This window comes from Mastomys coucha, chromosome X (assembly GCF_008632895.1).
Source record: "Mastomys coucha isolate ucsf_1 chromosome X, UCSF_Mcou_1, whole genome shotgun sequence".
Taxonomy (NCBI): domain Eukaryota; kingdom Metazoa; phylum Chordata; class Mammalia; order Rodentia; family Muridae; genus Mastomys; species Mastomys coucha.
The window spans coordinates 80578742-80600867 of record NC_045030.1 but is presented as its reverse complement, the minus strand read 5'-3'; the positions used below and the strand labels follow the sequence as shown (position 1 = coordinate 80600867).

Here is a 22126-nt window from a genome sequence, read left to right as displayed (position 1 = left end):
AGCCTCGTGGTCGGCTCCACTATCTCCTGCGTGAGATAGGTGTGGTGCCGAACCAGGGCGCCCTGAAAATTAAATATACCTCTTATAATTACATCAAGGACGGTCTCTCGTGATTCTTGGGTGCACGTCCTCCCGAGATTTGAGTGGGGGTCACCCCCAGGGGTCTTTCATTATATTGATTAAAGTATTATTTTACCAATAGCACATTTTTTTTATAACTTGAGTTTTATAGAAAGCCTTTGTGAATTCTACATGGCTTCACATGGTTTCTCCTCCTTCATCACCTGCCACTTCATGGGGATTTAGGATCATCATAGATGCAATCTCTTGCCATGTCTGTGTGGCATTGCCCTGATTGAGTTAACTGAGATGGGAAAAGCCAACCTAAATGTGGGTGGTGCCATCCATAGGCTGTGGTCCCTGACTGAATAAATAAAAGCAAGAAAGTGGGCTGAGCACAGGCATTCACCACTCTCTTTCTCTTCACCTTGGCCACAGTGTGATCATTGGGTTCTTAGTCTTGCCATTGTGCCTTCCTGCTGTGGTGGACTAGATCCTTTGGAACTGTCATAAAAAATACACTTTTCCTTGAGTTGCTTTTGTCAGGGATTTTGTCACAGGAATGAGACAAATAATACAGTCTTGAAATTTGTAGTAATGTTCTGCCTTTATTATTTTCTAATACGGAATTGGCTATTTTATATCTTTTGCCTCTCAATATAAATTTCAGATATAGTATTTTATAGTCACAACATAAAGGTTGTTTAGGTATTTTTTGGAAGGGGGAGGTTGTATTAAATTTATTGACCAAGTTGGAAAGAATACCTTGAAACTATTGGGTCTTTGTATCCTTGAATCCACAAGTCATTTCTCTTTGTTTGGTACTTTTATTTCATCAGAGTTTTCTAGTTTTCTTGATAGACATCTTATATAAATTTTATTAGATTGTTACTTAGTTAACATCAAAGATATACCAATGTAAATTGTAACCTGTTTGAAGTTTCAATTTGTGCTTTGGATTTAGAACAGGTTTATTGGAAGAACTTGGGAAAAATGTAGATGAGAATTAAGGAAAATCCCCAAAATTCTATAACGAGAACTAAATTGGTGATTTGGTTTGAACCTTAGCTCAGAATACTCAGAGGGATGTGGACAGCAAATGTGGATGTGGACTCATGAAGATGGAAGTGAGGATTCTGTTAGTAAATGGACTAGAGGTTATTCATGTTACATGTGGCAAATAACATTTCCAGATTTTGCCTATGCTGCTATATACTGTACTGCCCACCCTACTTGACAACGACATGCTCCTTTGTTGCACCTCTGCTTCCATACCTGTCACCTTCCCTGTGTCTTTAGTTTTTCCTCTCTGCATATCTGTTCTTTTCTGCCATCTTTCCTATGTCTATCGCACATACACTTATTAAAGGGGCATTGCAATCTACTGTATGTCACACAGTATATATAATTTTTTGCCCAAACAACTTTACATGCATGTACTTATTGCAATGAGTCATTGGTCTGGTTCAAAGTTTCTGGTAAATATTGGACTTTTCTCTGAGACTCATTTCAGATGTCATGTTTTCTCCCAGAGTCAGGGTGATCCTGTGGCTGGGTAGTGCATCCAGTTCTGGGGTAGGATCCTTGAGAGCCTCAGGCCACTCTGCATACCTCCCTGCCCTTTGTGCCTGCAACTCGTGGGCCATGCCACCTCATTCTCTTGCTGACACCAGGGCAAGCAGCACCAGCATGTTTTGTTGGCTGCTGGAACAGCACTCCCTTGCTGTGTGTGGCTTCTGCTCCACCATCTTATTTCCACTTCCATAAGACCACTTTTTAAGAGCTTCTTAAAAGTTCAGGGAATCCTACAAAAAAGTTGTGAGAAGGATTGAGGGACCCAAAGAGGACAGGGACTCTGCAGGAAAACCAACAGAGTCAACTAAACTGGACCCTTGGGGGCTTCCAGAGACTGAACCACCAACCAGAATGAGCACTAGCCAGACCTAGGCCATCAGCACAGATGAGCACCTTGGTCTTCCAGTTGTGGGTTCCCCAACAACTGGAGCAGGGGCTGTCCCTGAATCTGTTCCCTGCCTGTCTGCCTGCTTGTAGATCCCTTCTTCTAAGTGAACCTTCTTGTCTGGCCTCAGTGGGAAAGGATATACCAAGTCTCACAGTGATGTGCTGTGCTGTGGTGGTGGTCGTGATGGTGGTGGTGGTAGTGGTGGTGGTAGTGGCGGTGGTAGTGGCGGTGGTAGTGGTGGTGGTGGTAGTGGTGGTGGTATTAGTGGTGGTGGTAGTGGTCGTGGTCATGGTCGTGGTGTGTGCGTGTGTTAGTGAGGGGCAGTGACACCCAGAGGCAGCTTCCTCTTCTCAGGAATGGAGGAAGAACTTGTGTGAAGGGGTACTGGAAAGGGAGGAGGAGCTGATACTGAGCTGTAAAGTGAATAAATAAATTAAAAAAAATGACACCCATTAAGAAATATTAAAAAGAAAATAGAAATAAGAAATATATTTTAAATTAAAAGTAAATTCAAGTTTATTTCCTATAAGACACAGAATGATATATATTCCATTTGTCACATGTGGGATTATTTTAAAAATTCAATTTATGCAAAGAATAAATTATAGAATAAGCATAGCTACATGCTTATATTGAGAAATGAAATAAAAAATAGTGTTAGGGATTGGTTCTTGCCCATGGGATGGGTTTCAAGTTGGGCTGGTCATTAGTTGGTGGTTACCTCTGTCTCTGTGCCATCTTTGTCCCTGCACTTCTTGTAGTCAAGACAAACTCCATGTTCAAGAAAGGTCTACAGGGAAGTATGCCCTCATCCCTTTAGGCTGTGGCATCTGGCCTTTAAAGGATGACTACTGTCTTAAAGAGGCAGGCCTTTGTTCTAACAACACATGTCTCTTCTGAAATTAAGCTTTGTCAAAGAAGTTTTTTTATTCCTCTTCACTTTCTCATCTGCTAGTCACTCATATAGCCCACGGGTGCCCCTATTTTCCTTAAGTGCATGACTAGTGTCTCCTATGCTTTAATTCTAACTTATGGCTATTTATCTATTGCTTAGTTTTCTTCTCTTTCTATTTTAATATTTGGTACCTGAGGGATTTGTCAGGTGTTGTATTCTTAGTGTGGTGGGCAGATGTGAACATGTGCAATCATTGTTGTATCCTGAATAATGTTAATGTGTTTTATCCTCTACCTTTGTACTGCTTTTGAGTGCAATGACATGGTTATTATATTTAATTATTTTAAGTCATCTTTCTCATGTGTGATCATGATACTAAGGTTTTGTGAGGTTTCTAAGTATTTCCAATGCTAATACAACTGTAAAACATTGCCATTTATTTTATAATTACTCTGTACCCATTCGTGTGGCCTCTTGTAGCTGCTCATACATCTGTAAATATATACATTTTTGCCTATTTATCAATAATGGGTTGTCTGGCTGTGAGAACCACAGCTAGGAGTTTTGTTTATTGTGAAGTATATTGGTCTTGCCCCCCCCCCCGCCATCACCACCCAAAGTATCTTCCCATAATACCTACCCTTTTGTTTGTTTGTTTGTTTTTTGTTTTTCCAGACAGGGTTTCTTTGTGTAGCGTTAGCTGTCCTGGAACTTGGTGTGTAGACTAAGTAGACCTCAAACTCCCAGATATTCTCCTGCCTCAGCCTGCTAAGTGCTGGGATTAATACTAGGCATGTGCCACCATACTCAGGTGACTTGCTTTTTCTTTTCTTTTCTTTTCTTTTCTTTTCTTTTCTTTTCTTTTTCTTTTTCTTTTTTTCTTTTTTTAATTCCAGAGGTGCTGTACACTCTGCAAACTCATCTTCTGCAGATGTGCCTCCTCTTGAAGCCTTCTTGGGTCTTTTAGGCTCCTAGGAGTATCTTTGAAGTCCTGTGGGTCCCGGCTGCTACTGCCATCCTGAATCCTGCTTTATCTAATCACATTCTATCTGTAGTCAAGAAGCAGGGAAATGGCCTTTGAAAGATGGTTCAGTGATTAAAAGCATTTTTTGCTTTTCTAGAGGACCTGTGTTCAGTTCCAAGCAGGTAACAGGTGACAACAATCTGTATCTCTCTCATTCTGGGCGATCCAATGGCGTCTTCTGGCCTCCATGGGTACCAGGTGTATATGTGGGGCACATACATATGACATGCAAACAAAACACGCATACCCATATAATAATATGTATATTAAAAAGGAAGCAGAGAAATGAATGTTAGCGTCTTCCTTTTTTCTCTTTTTATTAAGCATGAGACATTAATTCATGGGACAGTGCTTCCCATGTTTACGATACGTTTTCTATACTGTAAATCCTCTTTAGATATATCCTTGAAGGCAAGCCCAGAGATGTGCCTCCTATGGTGATAACATATCCAGTTATGTTGAGTGTAGGTTATCCATCTAAACTGAGGTACTCTGCTTGTACAGGGCCAATTAAGGAAGTGATTCCATGTATTCAGTTGTGTAGATACTCAGTAGCCTTCGCAATCATTATTCAAGGGGGCTCAGCCTACTTTATGAACTGCAAACTTTGCAGTCATCCATATGGTGTTGACTTTGCAGGCATTCAAGCAGGCAAGATTTGGGAGGTCCTGAAAGCTTTTACTCACATTTCAAAATAAAAGTGTGTATATAGGGGTACAAACAGTGTATGTATGGGAGGATTAAGATCTCTGTAGTCAGTCTCTAAGAGGATAATGTATGAAGATATGAATACAGTGGAGACTCAGAATTTAGAGATGCAAGGAAGGTAGAGTTACTCCTGGGGAAAGCTACAGGCAGTGTAGTTATTCTAAGAGATACATGCCATCAGGATTGCTGTTTGCAAGACTGTAGGGTTAGGGGCTTCCCAAACTCTTTGACAATTCATATCACACCATGTGCCTCAAATGCTGGACATGCAGCTACAAGATTTGATGCTTTCTTTGCTTGATTTCAGTCTTCCTTTGGTCACATCTCTTCTTTCACTACTTCCATTCTTTCATTTCAGAATAGAAATGGTTTACTCTGTGCCGTTTTATACTGCAAATAGGAAGTCAGACTTAAGAATTATGTAGGTGCATAAATTGTGGGTAGGATAGGTAGAAGGATGGTTCAGCACTTAAGAACATTTGCTGTTCTTTTAGAGGACTTGGGTTCAGTTCCCAATGCCCACATAGTGGCTCATAAATTGTTTATAACTTCAAGTGATTTGATGCCCTGTTCAGACCTCTGTGCATCAGGCATGCACATGTTATATGTATAAACAAACTGTTTATGAAAACAAAAATATATACATCATTTAAAATATATATATAATAAACTCTAATTTCAGCATTTATTAAGTACCCTTGAAGTATATGGGGTCTTGTACAGGCTTTGTCCTTTGTAATTTTTAAAGCATAAGTATTACTTAAAAATGTTATCAAGCAAAATGAAGTAACCAAAGAGCCATGAAATGGATAGGTAAATGTAGATCTTAAAATGTTCATAGTTGCTCTGCTTTCCCTATATTGTGTGGTAATTGTTGTGGTTATAAAAAGATAAAGAGATATTAGAATATGTTCTATGGGGGTGTGGTGAGGTATGGGGGAAGTGGGTGCCTCAGTTGACCCATGCTGAGACATCCCTTCCCCTGAGGGACCAGCCACACAAAGTTATAGTATAGAATAGAGTTTATCTAGGCCATGGGGAGGGGTGTTAAGAGAGTAGTAGAGGCAGAGAAAGGCAGAGAGAAGGAGAGAGTAGAGAAATAGATGCTGGCTATGAACACATGGAAAGAGGGATCGGAAGGGAATGGGGAGAGACAGGGAGCAAGAGGGCAAGAGGCAAGAGAGAGAGGAGGGGGCAAGCAGCCCCTTTTTATAGTGGGCTACGCCTACCTGGTTGTTGCCAGGTAACTGTGTGGGTGAAGTCCAGACAGAATACCAACAGTAATACTTGGTATAGTTATTTTTAAGCTCAAAGACCTGTGATGAACTTTTCTTAGTATATATTATCTTCTTGAAAGGTTTGGAAATTAAATGGATAAAAATTGAAATAACATTTTGAACTCTTAGACACATTTCAGTGCTTCATATTTGTAACTTTGGCATTCTTTGTGAAAATGTGTTATATCTACAACACTTGAATTGAAGTAAGTTAACTGGTTTCTATTCCTTTTCACATTTTAAGGCTGTCTTATAAGGCAAGTTGTGTCTCATTTTCTAGAATCCTGGATAAGCAAATGGCTCATGTTTCAGAAACAATGTCTTGTTCAAAACACTTTATAATATATCAATCTCTTCCCATATAGCTCCAATATGCCTGATCTTTATGGTTTGTTTCCTAGTGTTAGACATTCCAAATCTGGAGAAAATCTATATGAATATCTTATTACAGTAATCCACTGTGACATGTGTGATTCTGGGAGAAAGCAGGAAAAGTGAAAACATAAGCCTGGTTTTAGAATTTGACGTCACTGCAAAAATCAGTTAATGAAACATATGCCAAATTTCTTTTCTAAATTACTATTACTTATGGAGCCAATAATTACGTTTGTAAGAATATTTTGACTTTTTAATTATAATTTTATCCTAATTCAGTTTCAAACTCATTTCTCCCTTACAATTAGCAAGATAGTATTGTTGAAGAAGTAGCACAACTATCTTAGGTTCAAAGTCTGATAATACAAGTATTTCTTGCTTCAGGTATGAACAATATTGTAAAAAGTCATTAATTTTGAAGTTTGTTTTAAAAAGCAGATGCAATATTTGTAAGAAGTATTAATATTTTCTTTATGTTCATTTTCTAAATTCACCAATGCAGTTCTGAAAAGTCCATTCATATTGTTCTTATCCTAGTTCAGAGATCCTTGTTTATTTTCTAGTAGTATGTAGTTATATTCTTTTAACTGATATCTCTAGTCCTGTATTACCTATTCTTAACACCAAATCTGTTCATTCAGAGATATTGAAGCCTCAGATTTGTTGCACCCCCACCCCGTCACAGAGCTTCACAGAGCTGAGTGGGAGGTCCCACTCAGTATCCCTGCAGATCAGATTGGTTAGTCAGGTTTTATGTGCCTAACATTTCTGAGTCATTTGTGCACAAACTTTTGTTTTCTATTTTAGTTCTCCATTTGTACTTCAAGTTTTAAGTTTTTATTTGGGGCTAATGAGCCAGCTCCACTATCCTGCGCCTCAGACTGTGCTTTCCCACTCCCTGAGCAGTGTCCCGGAGCTTCCCTACAGATCAACACCACCCAGCTGTGGCATTGGGGAAGGGTGGTCAGCCTGTCAAACTTCCCACATTCCACCTCCCCAAGCAGCCTTGCCCTATGCTGGAGCGGACGCTAGGCCCACAACCCTACAGTCTAGTTCTTTGCTTGTTTCCATTACAAGAATTCAGAGTGTGATGTACCTCAACTATCCTTGCCACTGTATTGGGTGCCCCCTAGTCAACTTCTGAGTTCTTTTTTGTTTGTTTGTTTGTTTTGCATTCTGGTGAGAGGAAGAGATATCTGAGTCCTCAGCAGATCAGAAAAATCAAGTGCCTATTGAAAAAAAATCTCATACAGAATATGATTTTGTACTTTTGTCTGCAACACAAACCCACTCTTAAAAAAAAAAAAGACAAAACCAAACAAGAACAACAACAAAAAAATGAGTTTATTATTATATGTATTAGTAAAAAACATATGTATTAGTATATCAATGCCAAGTGGATACTATGTAGTTAGAAGTGCAGGCTCTCTGTGCTTATGTGTCTCCTGCTCTTTGAGAATCTCTCACAATGGTGGGAATATGGTCTATGTTCAAGACATTTATATTGATATATTCCATTCCATTGTTGAGTTAATGATACCCATTTGACTTATCTTTTAAAACAGATATGTTAATGATGTAGGTACTTGAGTAATACATCCAGTGTTCTAGTGAAAAGCAAAATTGCTTGATTGTTTGCTTGCTTGCTTGTTTGTTTGTTTCAAGCAATGCCTCTCTATTCCTAGCTGGCCTAGAACTCACTATGTATACCAGCTGGCCTAAAGCTCAGACATCTACTCTCTGTGCCTCCCAAGTGCTAGGATTAAAGGTGTGTGCCACTGTGCCCAACTGAGAAAGATAAGTTTTACTGATGTTTTCTTATTTTGTTTTCTTTGTTTTTGGTTAAATCAAAGTATACTTGATTTTATATAATGATCCCTACTTTTCTATTTTACTTGATTTTTCATTATCTTCAAATTCATCACCTTTTGTTCTTTGTTTGAATAATGCATTCAAATAATATCATGACTCAGATTTATTTTGTATGTAGAAAGTTTCCTGTATTTATATTTTGCCAGATAATTTTTCATGAAGACTCAGGAACATGATTGCCTTCCATAAACTAAAATCACATAGAACAGAATTTCTCCCCTGCCTCCTACCACAATGGTTGTATGTATATCTATTTTCCTTCCTTTCTTTCTTTGCTTACTTAAAAAAAAATAAACTTACTATACAAAATTCTAGCATTATACAAATGTTATAGCATTTTGAACAAAGTGTGTTCTAGTAGATTCTTTTTCCTCATCTCCCCTGTACTTCCCTAGTTTCTTTTTAATTTTTCATGTCCATGTGTCTTTCATTTCTTATATTATTAAATGGAAAGACTATATCCAGATGTCTGGGTAAGAAACAACCTGAGTATAAGCAGGAATTTAACCACAAGTGGAGGTCAGAAAACAACTTTGGGATCTGTTTTCTCCTGCCTTTACATGGGTTCTGGGCATGGATCTCAAACCCTCAGGCTTGCAAGACAAGCTCCTTTATCTGATGGGCTACCCTGCTGGTGCCTCACTATCATGTTCTTGGTCCTAAACTTAAAGGCTTTAAACTAGGGAGCTAGCAGCAGTCTGTATTACCTTCCCTCAAAGAAATTTCTGTTGTTTACTGCTTTTCTTGACAGTTACCTTCTACTCTTCTTTAGCTATACAAATAAAGAACTGCAAGGAGGGAAGCTGTCTTTCATTAGTCTGTTCCTTTTTGTGACCATAATGAACTGAAATGAAGCAGTTTAACTCACACTGCTCCCATTCCAAGTATATATAAAATACAGGTATAAAGTTTGAAATTATCATCTTACCTGATATTTAGCATTTCTTTCAATACAATAACCTTATAACTTAGTAAACAATTACTTTGAGAGTTCACACTGTATTGAAGAGTTGGCCTGTCCCATTGTCTCCTTGTAGTCCTTAGTGAAGACTACTATAGTCTCTTAAACTTTCATGAGGTTTCATGTCTATAAAAACCTCACAAGGATTATGTGGATTTTCTTCTTCATTGTCTATTTCTTTCCTTACTGGACAATAGCCACAGACTGTTTAATGAATTATATTTCCTGTTACTTTCAGTCCTTAATGAGGCTCTGCCTAGGAACAACACTGTATAGTAACTCTTGTTCCTCTAGTTCTAGCCAAGGCTTATCTCTCTTGTGACATAGTTATTGAACTTCAGCTGATTTTATTTTTTATCCTGTTAAATTACTGCAAGGACACGTGTTTGTTGTTCTCTCTTTTTTTTTAATTTATCATATTGTGGTTAAGATATTTTTATAAACTACTGTGTGACTTATTTTCCAGAAGCTTTAATTAAATTGGGTGTCTCTGTATAATATTGGGCATGAAGTCTCGACTCTTAAGGACACTACATTATTTTTATTTCAAGAACTCTTTAACATATCTCTGTATACAGTATTATTGTAAGCTATGAATTATATTAAGATGGCCAACAGTTAATGTGCTTCTTATTGTTATGTGATTGTGTATTATCTATCCGTTGACATCTGTATTTAATGAATGCAATTCCAGTTCATTTTCTTGGACTTTCTCCAGCCAGGCAGAACTCAGGCAGAGTGTTCAGAGAGTTTTGATGAGCTTGTTTTATAATCTGAATTTTTCAAAGCATATTGGCATGGATCTTTCTGATAATTAACATAGCTGGACATTTTAGAACCATAATCTTTGATTTGATCACAAAATATTTAATGAAATAAATAGCATTAATTCTAGGAAATATTCTCAGACCTTTAGAGTATGGAACCAAGATTAAGATACTTAGGAACTCAGCTAATATAAGTCTCTTATTCACTGTAAATAGCACATAACATCCACAAAGAAGCTGCCAGCTTCAAGGGTGCCTCCATTTGAAGTAAATAAATACCTGACACTCTATGGGAGGTACTAGAGAATATTCATTAGAACCATCAAAACTCACTGAATTTGTTTCTTTTAATCAATTCAGAGTTGAAACACTCAATGTCCCCTCTTAATATGTGCTTAAAATATTTGAATTAATATTTCTGATTTCCAGAAGACTTATTTAATGTGATACAGAACAGCAACAACTGCACAACTTTTTACGGGCCATGGAAGCCATGCTTATGTGTAGTCTTTTTTGTTTGTTATTTTGTTAGTTGGTTTTTGGTTTTTCAAGACAGGGTCTTCCTATGTAGTCCTTGCTATCCTGGAATTCACTCTATAGACCAGGCTGCCCTCAAACTCAGAGACTCAACTTCCTCTGCCTCTGAAGTGCTAGGATTTATAATATGTGCCACCACGGCCCAGCCTGACCCAAGTCTTGAGAGAAGAGCCTCATAATTCTTGCTGTAGCAATAAAGATAAGAAGCCTGATAAAAATTTGTTTTTAGGAACTATATATCTTATCTCTATGATATAGGAAACAACCTTAAGGTTGTTCTAATTTCATTTGAGTGAATGGCTCTCTTCTCTGGGAAAATAGTATCACATTGATTTTGTTTTTGCTGTCTATGTAAGTAATAAAACAGGTAAATCAGTGGTGTATATTTGTTAAGGTAACATAATAATAATGTAGTAATACACATAGGCCTGTTAGCCACTGTGTTGCCACTTTAGTGATGTTTGTGTGATATAGGAAAACATTCACAGGCTAAACAACTCAGCTAGCATGTATGTCTTGGGATATTCCTTGAGCCTTGTACCTGTATCTGGGCAAAATTGTGTGGGCCTGTGTACCAGAGGCTTTCCACCGAGATCTCTAGCCCGGCCTGGTGTGAGAGTTCCGGAGAAGGGAAGTGAGCACAGGCAGGGAGGAGAAGTCGCTTCTGCCACTTCTGCTGCTGCAGTTGACTTCACCTCCATCTGTTCTGTGCCTTCCAGGGTTCCAGACCTTTGCTGGACTGGGACCAGGTTATCTGCATAGCCCACCACCCCACAGAATGAGACCCTCAATTTGACAGGTAGACAGCAAAATTTTCTATTGGAATTCATCTTGATTGATTTTCTTATATTGTCAGACCAAATTAAAAGAACAAAATCTCCTTCATTAGAAATTTTTGTTCACAAAATTGAAGGAAGTTTGCTTCTGAAGCTACCTTCTCCGTAAACATTTATTTGAATATTGGTAGTGACAGTGTGTGGGCCTATTCAGATTAGTAGTCATCAACCCAGAAGACTGTTCAATCTATAATAGTTTGAATTTCTTAAAAAAAAAAAGCAAGTTTTTACCATATAAGCATCTGTACCTCTGCACCTATTCTTATTCTGGTATTATCTCTGGAAAATAATAGAAGGCAACATGAAAAATGTTTTCTAAATTTCATATTTTTGAAAAAAAATATTTATGGTAATACTTGTCTGTGATGGTTTGAATGAAAATGGCTCCCATAGGTTCATATATTTTACTCTTTGGTCCCAAGTTGATGGAACTGTTTCAGAAGGATTAGGTCTTGCCAGAGGAAGTGTGTCACTAGGGATGAGCTTTAATGTTTCAAAACCTTCCAGCCATCCCTAGTGTGCCCCTCTCTCTCTTCCTGATTGTAGATCGGGATGTAAGCTTTTAGCTGCTGATTCAGTGCCATGCATGCCTGCCTGCTGACATATTCTAGTATCTTTATGAGAGAGACAGAAAACAAAATACACTCAATCATCCATTGTATCCATTTTAAACATAGTCATTTGAGAATTTAAATTTCCTTCTAAGCACTGGTAATTGCATTTCACGGATTCTGATGTCGTTTCATTACCATATAGTCCCTAATGTTCATTTCATTTCTCTTCATATTTATTCTCTGTGCAATATTTACTTAGATTTGCTTTCCAAATAGAAAATGTTTGTTGGGCTTTCTCTTCCTTTCCTGCTTCTCTTTATCACACTTGCACACACCCATACACACACACACACACACACACACACACACACATACACATACAGATGCATGCAAGTGCACACATGCTTACTCTCTGTTTGTCTTTCTCTTACACACATATATACTGAGTTACTACAACTTTTGAAGTAGGTCTTATCTAATTTTTGTTTATGGTTAAAGCCACTAACAGTCTTGTATCTATCAAAGTGTTTCAGGGCTTACTCAGAAATACCAGTAGTTAGAGATTAAGGTTTCACCCCTTATTTCTTCTTTCTTTTGAATAATCATGATTCCTTAAATTGATTTCTCTGTTTTTCTAAAGCCAGACTACTAAGTTCTTTTTCTTTTGCTCTCACTTTTGCCATACATATTTTGCTTGTAAGTACTCCTATGCTGAAAGACACACCACACCATCTCCCTTCCACCAAGTGAATGCACACTCTCCAACCTGTGTCAGTCTATTCCTCTGCATATACTGGTAACGTTATTGTGGCAGTTCTGGCCTTAGTTTACAGTTTTTTTTTTGCTTTGCATCTCTTCAGGAACTTTATCTATGGTTCAGTTAGAGATGTTCATAGACAAAAGTTTGGAGACGCTCTCTGGCTCTCTTCCTATTACTATTCCTACACTTAATCAGTATTTTTCAATATGATTTTTCTTGTTCTGTAAGCCAGAGAAATGAGAGGTTTAGCCCATGTCCTGTCACTGCTCTTTCACTGCTTTCACCATATGTACTACGTGTAGGTAGCCCTGATCAAAACTGAAGGTTAAGAGCTCCATGTACCTATCTTTCATCTCTCCTAGAAATTCTGAGTTCTTTCTCAGATTCTGTATGCTTCTATCCCATACCTTAAGTTTATTTATCTTTTTATTGTATTTGGATCATTACATTTTGTAATTCTTTTCCTGTTTGTATGTGGGATCCTATAGGTGCTAAGTTTATCATACACAGAAATGGAAAGGTTTCAAGCCTGTTTTTCCCTTACGATGGAAAGGCAGACTAAACCAAGGGAAACACCCACCTCTGTTTTACTGAATCATCTTTTCAAAACCACTTTAGTTACTATTCTTACAGTGTTCAAGACTTTTGTTTCCATGCAACAGTGTATAGCAGGTTTTAGAGGTAAAAATAACCCTTAGGAGGCTATGAGCACCCTGTGTAATCCCACCTCTCTAAAATACATTGCATTTGAAAATATATTGCACAGAATCTGCAGATTTTTTTTTATAAAAAAGAAAATTGTTTAAAACTGTTTTTGAGCCAAATGCTTGCTTTTTAGAAATTGCATCTAATACAAGGTATACTGAGAAATTGAATATTTAATGCGTGATAGTAGAGTACATTAAGTATGCACCCACTGTAATAAATTACTCAGTAAAATAGTTAAATGTGAACATAAAGAAAAATAATTTTACAAATTTTCTTTTAGTAATGTAGCTGCACAGCCATGTTTAACAGCATCTTAGGGAAAAAAGTAGCCTTTTATGATATGCTTTATTATATAGTGCTATATTAATGAACTGTTTTGGTTTAGATCCCTGTAATGATGTTTTCGTACTTTTGCCTAACTCATTAATTGGAGGACTGTAGGGAATAGTAAGCAAGGTAATTAAATAAAGGTCATTTCATAGTTTCTTCCTCATAGACAAAGGACAAAGTAAATGAGATTATTTATTTATAGGAACACCTTAAAGATGTATATAGAAGTTAAGATACTTGAAGAAATTATCAGAGATTTAAAAGTATAGAATAGCAAAGAATGAGAGGTTTTTATTTATGATTTGGAGGAGAGCCTTCAGTGCTCTGTCCTAGGTGATGCAGGTAGAATCGGGAACCCTGAAAATTTTGGGGGGTTTCTCAGTTCCTTAAGTGGTTATCTTGCTGTTGACTCTTGTGACCCACAGCTACTTATCAAGTGGTAAGCAGCTTCTTTCTCCCTCAGATATGATGAGTTGAAATCAAATGCTCTAAGCTGCTTTCAGGCTTTAATTGAAAAATGATTTAAGACAAGAATGACAAGGCAAGTTAGGCTGAAGAATGTTTTCGTGGACAGTCATGAATGTGGCCAATGATATAGTTTTCCCCCAGATGGTTAAAAAAGATTCATTTGTAATTTAGTGGACTTCTTTGATTCTTCTGAGGATCCAGTTGCATTCCAGTTGATTCTCTAAAAATTACCACATTGATTACTATCCTTTGACTTACTTTCGCATCTGTGGTAGATGAATGAATGCCTCAATTAAACAACAAGAAAAGAGCTATGCTTTCAAGGGTCTTACCAACTATCTCCATATTTATGTTATAGACACAGAGAAAGTCTGTTTTATTTATTTTTTAAGATTTATTTATTTATTATATGTAAGTACACTATAGCTGTCTTCAGACACTCCAGAAGAAGGCATCAGATCCCATTAGAGATGGTTGTGAGCCACCATGTGGTTGCTGGGAATTGAACTCAGGACCTTTGGTAGAGCAGTCAGTGCTCTTAACCCCTGAGCCATCTCTCCCACCCGAAAGTCTGTTTTAGAATTAATAGTAAATTAGAACCCTATTATATGATGGAATTTTGCAAATACTTGATCAAAGAGAATTTTCTCCTCAAATTAGCAGCAGCATTGATTGGTATGTAGGAAGACCATTTCCTAAGACTGATTTTTCTTGGTAGTTAATGTTGCAGCTAGACATTTCAGAGGCAGTTTCCAAGGAAATGAATAGATGGTGAGATAATTTCTTAAAGTTCTTGGATCCAGTTAGTCTCTAGAGACTTTGAAGCTGTGAGTTACACAGTAGTCTGATTTGATCTCCTGGGATCTCTGCCAGGTTCGTAATTGCATTGAGATTTTTTTTAATGATCACAAATGACATCATGATGCTTTTCTCTTTATTCTGGAATGAGCTGATTACTACATAGGAAGGAACAAAAATAGGTTTTAGTCAGAAGACTTGGAAGATCAGATATCAGGTCAGATGCAACAGCATATCTGATAAATACTTACTCAGTCAGTGAGATCATTGAGCTCTGATAGAATACTTGGCTGAGGTACTGTTTTTTAAACTTCTGTTGTAACGACAAGTTATCTTTTATTACAGTGTTCTAGGCTTCTAGTCTTTTTTAACATGGGAATAGAGGTGGGAGTTTTGGGCAGAAAGCAGAATAATGTGTTCTTTCCCTTTTGTTCCTGGCAAACAAGTCTTTATTTTCATATTTTTTCCAGGTGTAGTCAACCTTACATTCTTCTCACAGTGTGCCCTTTCATAGAGTGTAAGATGGGTTTGTGGCATCTTTAATATGTATCTATCTTTCTTATGCAAGTAGAGAACTTAATTATTATTCATCTGTCTATCTTTGTTACACCCACTTGAAAAAAATAACAGGAAGTGCAATCAATATAGCCTTAGGTAAATATGTAGCTACTTCAAAGAGTAAACTTGGAAATGCCTGGTTCCTAAAAGATGTCTTCAAGTATATGTACTTTTCTATGTTTCTAATTTGACAACCATAGCATAAAACTCTGTCTTGTTGCTGTTAGTGTTTGAATAATTATATTCCATACAAGAAGAAAGGGCAAGTAAGAGGAGGATTTGGCAGAATTCTCTCTTATTAAGAAGATCTTATTTCTTATATCACTTTGGTTTTAAAAAGAAAAGAGATCTGTAGTAACAGACATTTTTGCACATGTTTGGTTTATACTAAGGACAAAACCCAGAGCTTTTTGCATGGTAGGCAAGTGCTTTACTAGATGAGCTAAGATAACTCTCCAGCTTATTCCCTGTTTGTACAATGTGCTGATATTATTTGTAGGGAGTTTGTTTAATAGATGCATCCAACAGTGATATGGTGTATTCACCTAAGAGGATTGCTCTGACCTTGGTTTAAGCTATTAGAAAGTCTTTATTAGCTGGTCAGCAACTATATTGGGTGTTCAGGATCCCAGTATAGCCCTCAGCCTTTCTCAGGGTGAGCTTTTAGGCACAAAAACTATGTTTTGGATTGGCATACTTCAGTTACTAAGAATGGTTAGTCAGAAAGGGAACTATAGAAACCCAAAAACAAAGTATAGTGCATTTAGAGACTTTCCCAGAACTATATGGACTTTGATGGATTAGGCCTTTGTTATAGTTTTGTTGGGTGGTTCTGTCTATGTGCTGAGTTTTACAGCCTGATTGGAACTTCCATCATGGAGTCAATTGTGCTAAAGTCTGGGACCTACTAAGCTTCAGCTGAGGCCCTGTTATATTCCCCACTGGTTTTACTGAATGAGTCAAATCATGGGCTCATCTTGTTTTAGTTTAAGATGCAGGACCTTGCTGCTAATCCAATCAGAATGAGAATTAAAGGCCCAGCCAGTGTTGATGACAAAGTAGTTAGCCAGAGGAACCAAGAGAACAGAGTCTGGTACCAATTATTTTCTCAACTATGGCAAGAAGTTTTTCTACTTACTTCGGAACAATTAGCATAGAAACAACAGGTTTTTCCAAAAGTTTTCTTTTATCTCATGAGAGGTCTAAGCCTCTACAATTATGTAGGACCATTTCTGCATGGGTTTTAATCCAGAAACTGAGACTTTTAATATCTCTAGGACCTGATGAACCTATCTACCTAGTATAGAAAGAATCAGAAGAGACACATTTAATCAAACCATTAGTACATGCCCACCAAGTAGTCCCAGAGGTCCAGTAATATTGCTGTTAGCCATATGAATTAACCCATAAGGCAGAATAGTGGGCATGGGCATCAGAATAAGGAGAAATGCCTAAGTTAAAGGTTTTGGATATTAGACAAGTTCTAATCCCCGTATAAGTCCTCTAACATTAATTTGGGCTGCTCCTAGTCACAATGAGTTGTGTCAGTCAGCTGACAGTCTGGGTAGTTCCTAACATGTATAGTACAGGGGATAGGTATCTTAAGCATAACTGGCAATCCTGGCTAATTGGGGTCAGAGCAAGCTCGGCCTGAGATTGATTAACTCTATCCCCAGGGACCCTTCCTGAGGCATAGAGTCTGATTCCCCTGTTTTTTTTTTTTTTTTGTTGTTGTTGTTTGTTTCTTTGTTTTTAAATGTTTTCCAAAGGCCAGAATCATTTAGAGATTTTTTTTCTTTTGGAGGCCTCAGTTCTACAAACCCAATTTTTATAAAGGAAACTACCTTGCTGTGGCAATTAGGGTGCCCAGTCACAAGGCATGCACAGAATTGTAAACTAAGTATTCCTGTCTCAAAAGATAACCCCCTATATCTTTCCTTTCTCTAGTATAACCAGATGTTTAAAGTAGATATCCGCAAATAAAAGTCAAAGATAGAAAGTGGGTTGCTGGTTTGTAGTTACATTAGTTAATACCTTCTCTCTATCCATCTTTATCATTTCCCAGGTTCAGGCCAGAGGGCCATAGGGTTGGACCATAACCCTGTATTCATACTAAACACAAGTTTCAGGAGAAAGTAGATGGGGGCATAGAGTAGAAGTCCCTGGAGCCCAATGAAACCTAAATTTCAATGGATCCACTCACAGTCTGGAAATAGTTCAATTGGCACCATCCATGGCTTCCACTTTCTTGACCTAAGTGAGGTGGACTCATGGTGTAATTAATACCAGCTCTACCTATATTTGTGAAAATATAGGACTGGAGAGAATCACCATGTAGAGTCCTTTCAAAGTTGGTTTCATTGACCCTTTAGCTACCTGCCTGACACAGACAGTATCACTGGACTGGAACAAGGGGAAACCAGTAATGGACTTGGAGGTTGGCTGGGTCTCCTGGATAGTCCAATGAATAGCCTGTATGGAGGACTGGAGTACCTATAGTGACTTGAGAAAGGAACAGTTAGAGTTCTGCCAACTGTTGGTCTCTGAGCCTGGGAAGCAGTGGGGGAGGTCTTCCAAATATAATCTCATAGGGAGTAAATCCCTCCCTATATGGGGTGTAGTAGGCTGATGCAAAGGAAAGGAAGGAGGCCTATTCATCCTTTGCTGAATTTTAATAAGAGTTTTGCTAAAGTTTCTTTTAATGTCCTATTAATTTATTTTTTTAGCCTGGTCAGAACTCTGAGTTCTATATGCACAGTGAAGTTTTCAATCTATGTCTAAAGTTTTAGCTAGTAATTGAGAGATTTTGGCTATGAAAGCTGGGCCATTATTGGACCCCATTGCTAGGGGGAGACTAAATCAGGGGACCAGTTCCTGGAGGAACTTTTTAACTACTGTTTGAGCAATTTTGGTTTGGGTGAGGAACTCTTTTACTCACCTGGGAAAGGTATTTTAAAAAATTAGCAAATAATTTTGTCCTTCCCCAGTTGGCTGGATCTTGGTGAAGTCAGTTTTTTTCCAGAGTTTATGGAATGTTGCTCTCTCATTCTGACCCTTTTCTGGGTAAGGGCTCTCTGTTTTGCTTTTAGTTGAGGACACACATGGTATTTGGTTGAGACATCTCATGACGGGCTGTCCAGTCAAGGTATAGCATATCTTGGACTGAACAACTCAGAATGTTTTGTGGACCCCAGAGTAGCCTGGTGAAGGGTGAAGGTTAGTTACCAAAAGTCCTGCCAGTTGTTTCTAGGAGTATGATCTTCCCCTCTAATGTCCTCCATTGTGATGGTTTGAATGTGTTTGGCCCAGGGAGTGGCACTATTAGGAGGTGTGGCCTTGTTGGAAGAAGTGTGTCACTGTGGGGGTAGGCAATGATAATCTCCTCTTAGCTATCTGGAAGTTAGTCTTGTGTTTCCTTCAGAACGAGATGTAGAACTCTAAGCACCTCTAGTGCCATGAATGCTGTGATGCTGCCTTGGTTCCCACCATGATGATAATGAACTGAACCTCAGAACCTATAAACCAGCCCAAATTAAATGTTGTCCTTTATAAGAGTTGCTTTGGTTATGGTGTCTCTTCAATGAAAACCCTAAGTAAGACATTCATCAACCTGTGGGTTTGAGCTGTTGTGATGGTTTGTATGTGCTTGGGCCAGAGAGTGGCACTACCAGGACGTATGGCCTTGTTGGAGTACGTGTGTCACTGTGGGTATGGGCTTTAAGACCCTAATCCTAGCTTCCTGGAAGCCACTATTCTGCTAGTAGCCTTCAGATGAAGATGTAGAACTCTCAGCATCCCCTGTATCATGCCTGCCTGGATGCTGCCATATTTCTGCCTTGATAATAATGGACTGAACCTCTGAACCTGTAAGCCAGCCCCAGTTAAATATAAGTCTTTATAAAGAGTTATCTTGATCATTGTGTCTGTTCACAGCAGTAAAACCCTAAGACAGCTGTTCATTTTTTTTCTTTACCATGGAGTCTCAGGCAGTGTGGGGTTGTAAATGTTATCAGAATATCAATAGGCCCCACTGGTCTTAGGACCATTTGTTGGGTAGCTAGATCAGCAACCCAGTAGTGGAGGACAACAATTTGTAGGGGAAGATGTCTTATTTTTCAGCAGTGAGAAGCCCTCTTTCTTTATAAACCACACTGTGGACATGGCTGGTCATAAAACCATACTGATGGATGATCCATGAATATGGTGGCGGACTTTTGTGTTCTCTGTCCAAGAGCGTAGGTCATATCAATCAGTTCTGCTCTTTGGGCAAAGGTAACTGGCGTGGGCCCAAATTGTCTTGGTAAAAGTAACTACTGCAGCTCCCACGTACTTTGTTTTATCTTTCATCTCCAGACATTCATGGTTGAATACCCATGCCTAACAGAATTGATGGTGGTGTGTTTTTCAACTGAACTGTCTGGAGTAGGGCCTGGTCACACAGTCTTTAGACAGCATTCTGATACTGCTTCTCAGAGAAGAGCCTCAACTTTGCTGTGAGTATACAATCTTGATCTAGAGTTAACTTGTTTGCTTTCTTTCATTAAACTAGCAGTAGCTGCCATAGCTCTTAGGCAGGTGGGGCCATTTTGTGTCTACAGGGTACAATCATTTCAATAGAAATGTCACAGCACATTTCCAAGACCTCAAAGTTTGGGTTAAAACCCTTTTTGTCTTTTGTTTAGTCTCAATCCAGGTTAGGAGCTTAGTGCCTTTCACTATCCCAAACTCCTGATTTAATGCTGGTGTAGAGAGGCCTTGTTATTTCCACAAACTCTAGCATTCAGACGCAGCAATATCCTGATGCAACTGTCTCTCAAATCTCAAAGTCTCAATCCTGTTTCTTACACTTTGGAGTTGGAATCTGAAGGATGGCAGCAATGCTACTCTGAGACAGGCTCCTATTGCCTTTCTTAAGCTGGTGGCCAAGATAGGTAACCTATAAACTGGGCTTTCTTAGCCAATATTTTATAGCCGAAGATCTGTAACTCTTGCAGTAGTCCATCAGTGGCCTTTTTATAATCTACTTCTCAGGAAACCTAACGATGGGAGGGGAGAAGTCAGCATTTAGTGTCTTTACATCCTGGGGCAACTTGATCCAGGTATGTTACCTGCTATAACCTCCCATCATGTCTGTCCATTTAAAAACAAAGATGGATCGACTAACTCACCTCTGCCAACAGGAGACTAAAGAACACATCTTTCAGCTCCAAGACAATGTACACCTGCTTCTCTGGAAGAATCAGACTCATGAGATCCAGAGGTCCCTAAGTTTCTTCACAGGAAGGAGAGGCATATTCCAGGGTGACCAGCTGGGTACCAGAATGATTCTCTTCAGTCCATCCAATAGGGACAACATTTTCCTCATTTGTTTACAGGATCACTTGGTATTGTTTAATCTGGATGAAGGTAGCTGACCTGGTTAGTTGAACTGATTTTAAGACCTTGATGTTGGACCAGTCCTGGGCTCTTTGTTTCTTCTGACAGAGGGTGAGACATTAACATTTTGCTTGATATCTGTAAGTTTAACTGCCTTTCATCATCACTGAAGGCAATAGTGTTTTTCAGTTTATGCAGAAGGTCTTGTCCCAATCTGTTCTCTGTTGTTAAACACCCTTTTGAGTTATGTCCAGCAATTGAGACCTGCTAATACTTTTAATATTTTAACTTTTATATTTTTTCTAATATCAGAGACTGACTGCGTGACAAAAGAATTCTTTTTAGCAGCTGCCTCTAATCTTTCTTTAAAAGTACCTAGTGAAAATTGCTTAAAATCTCCTTGGTTTTATTGAACAAAAGGAAAATCCATTTTGTCCTGTCTGTGTTGTCAGGCAGCAATCCTTCTGCCCAGTCCAGGGGTGGTAGTTTTTTACTCTATTTTAGACAATGGTGGATTTTACAGATCATTGATTTAAAAGGCAGCATAAATCATAAATAAGAACGGGATGGAACTTTCTTCCTTTGCGTTCAATCCAGGGGAAAGTTTCCTCTATCCCAGCTCTACTTAGAGCAGGCATGGAGAGGGAATACTCACCTTGGAGAATTATTTCCCTCTCCCTGTATGCATTCTTCTTAAAGGACAGAATGCCCTGGACCAGAGGCCTGGCTTCTCCCTACCTCCACACAGGGACCAAGCCTGAACAGTCAACAAATCGGGCAAGTGTGTTTGCCCCAGGTAGACGTTTTTAGTTTGTTTTTGGTTTTTTGGTTTTTTGGTTTTTGGATTTTTTTTGTTTGTTTCTCTGTGTGACTTGGCAGAGTCAAAAGGATTCAGGTCCCCAGTGGAACGGAGCACAGATCATAAGCCAGGGAGTTTTCCCACCAGTGAAACACCCCCCTCCCCAGTGTCTTGAGGTCTGTCTTTCTGGGATCTCAGTAGGACCTCCAGAAATGTTATGGGGGTATTCACCAAAGAAGACTACTTGGACATAGGTTTAAAACTAATAGAGAGTCTTTATTAGCTGGCCAGTAACTACACTGAGTGGTCAGGATATTGAACCTTTCTCAGCATGAGCTTTTAAGTACAAAAAACAAGTTCTGAGTTGGCATACGTCAGTTAACAAGAACAGTTAGCCAGAAGCAGGACTTTAGAAGCTAAAAAGCAGGGTTAGTACATTTAGAGACTTTCCCAAAACTACATGGACTTTAATGAATTGGACCCTTTTTTTTTTTTTTTTA

The 22126-nt window shown here is 38.5% G+C and overlaps 1 protein-coding gene across 4 annotated transcripts in view; it reads left to right on the top strand.

Annotated features, from left to right (window-relative positions):
* The window catches only part of LOC116086580 (transmembrane gamma-carboxyglutamic acid protein 1-like), a 92931-nt gene that overhangs the window by 6052 nt on the left and 64753 nt on the right, over window positions 1-22126 (top strand). Inside the window, exon 2 of one of the 4 annotated variants that reach the window (XM_031364806.1) lies at window positions 19805-19944. The exons of the other annotated variants lie outside the window; for them this stretch is intronic. The gene's annotated coding sequence lies outside the window, so the exon portion shown is untranslated. The remainder of the gene's footprint in view (window positions 1-19804; window positions 19945-22126) is intronic. 4 annotated transcript variants of the gene reach the window in all.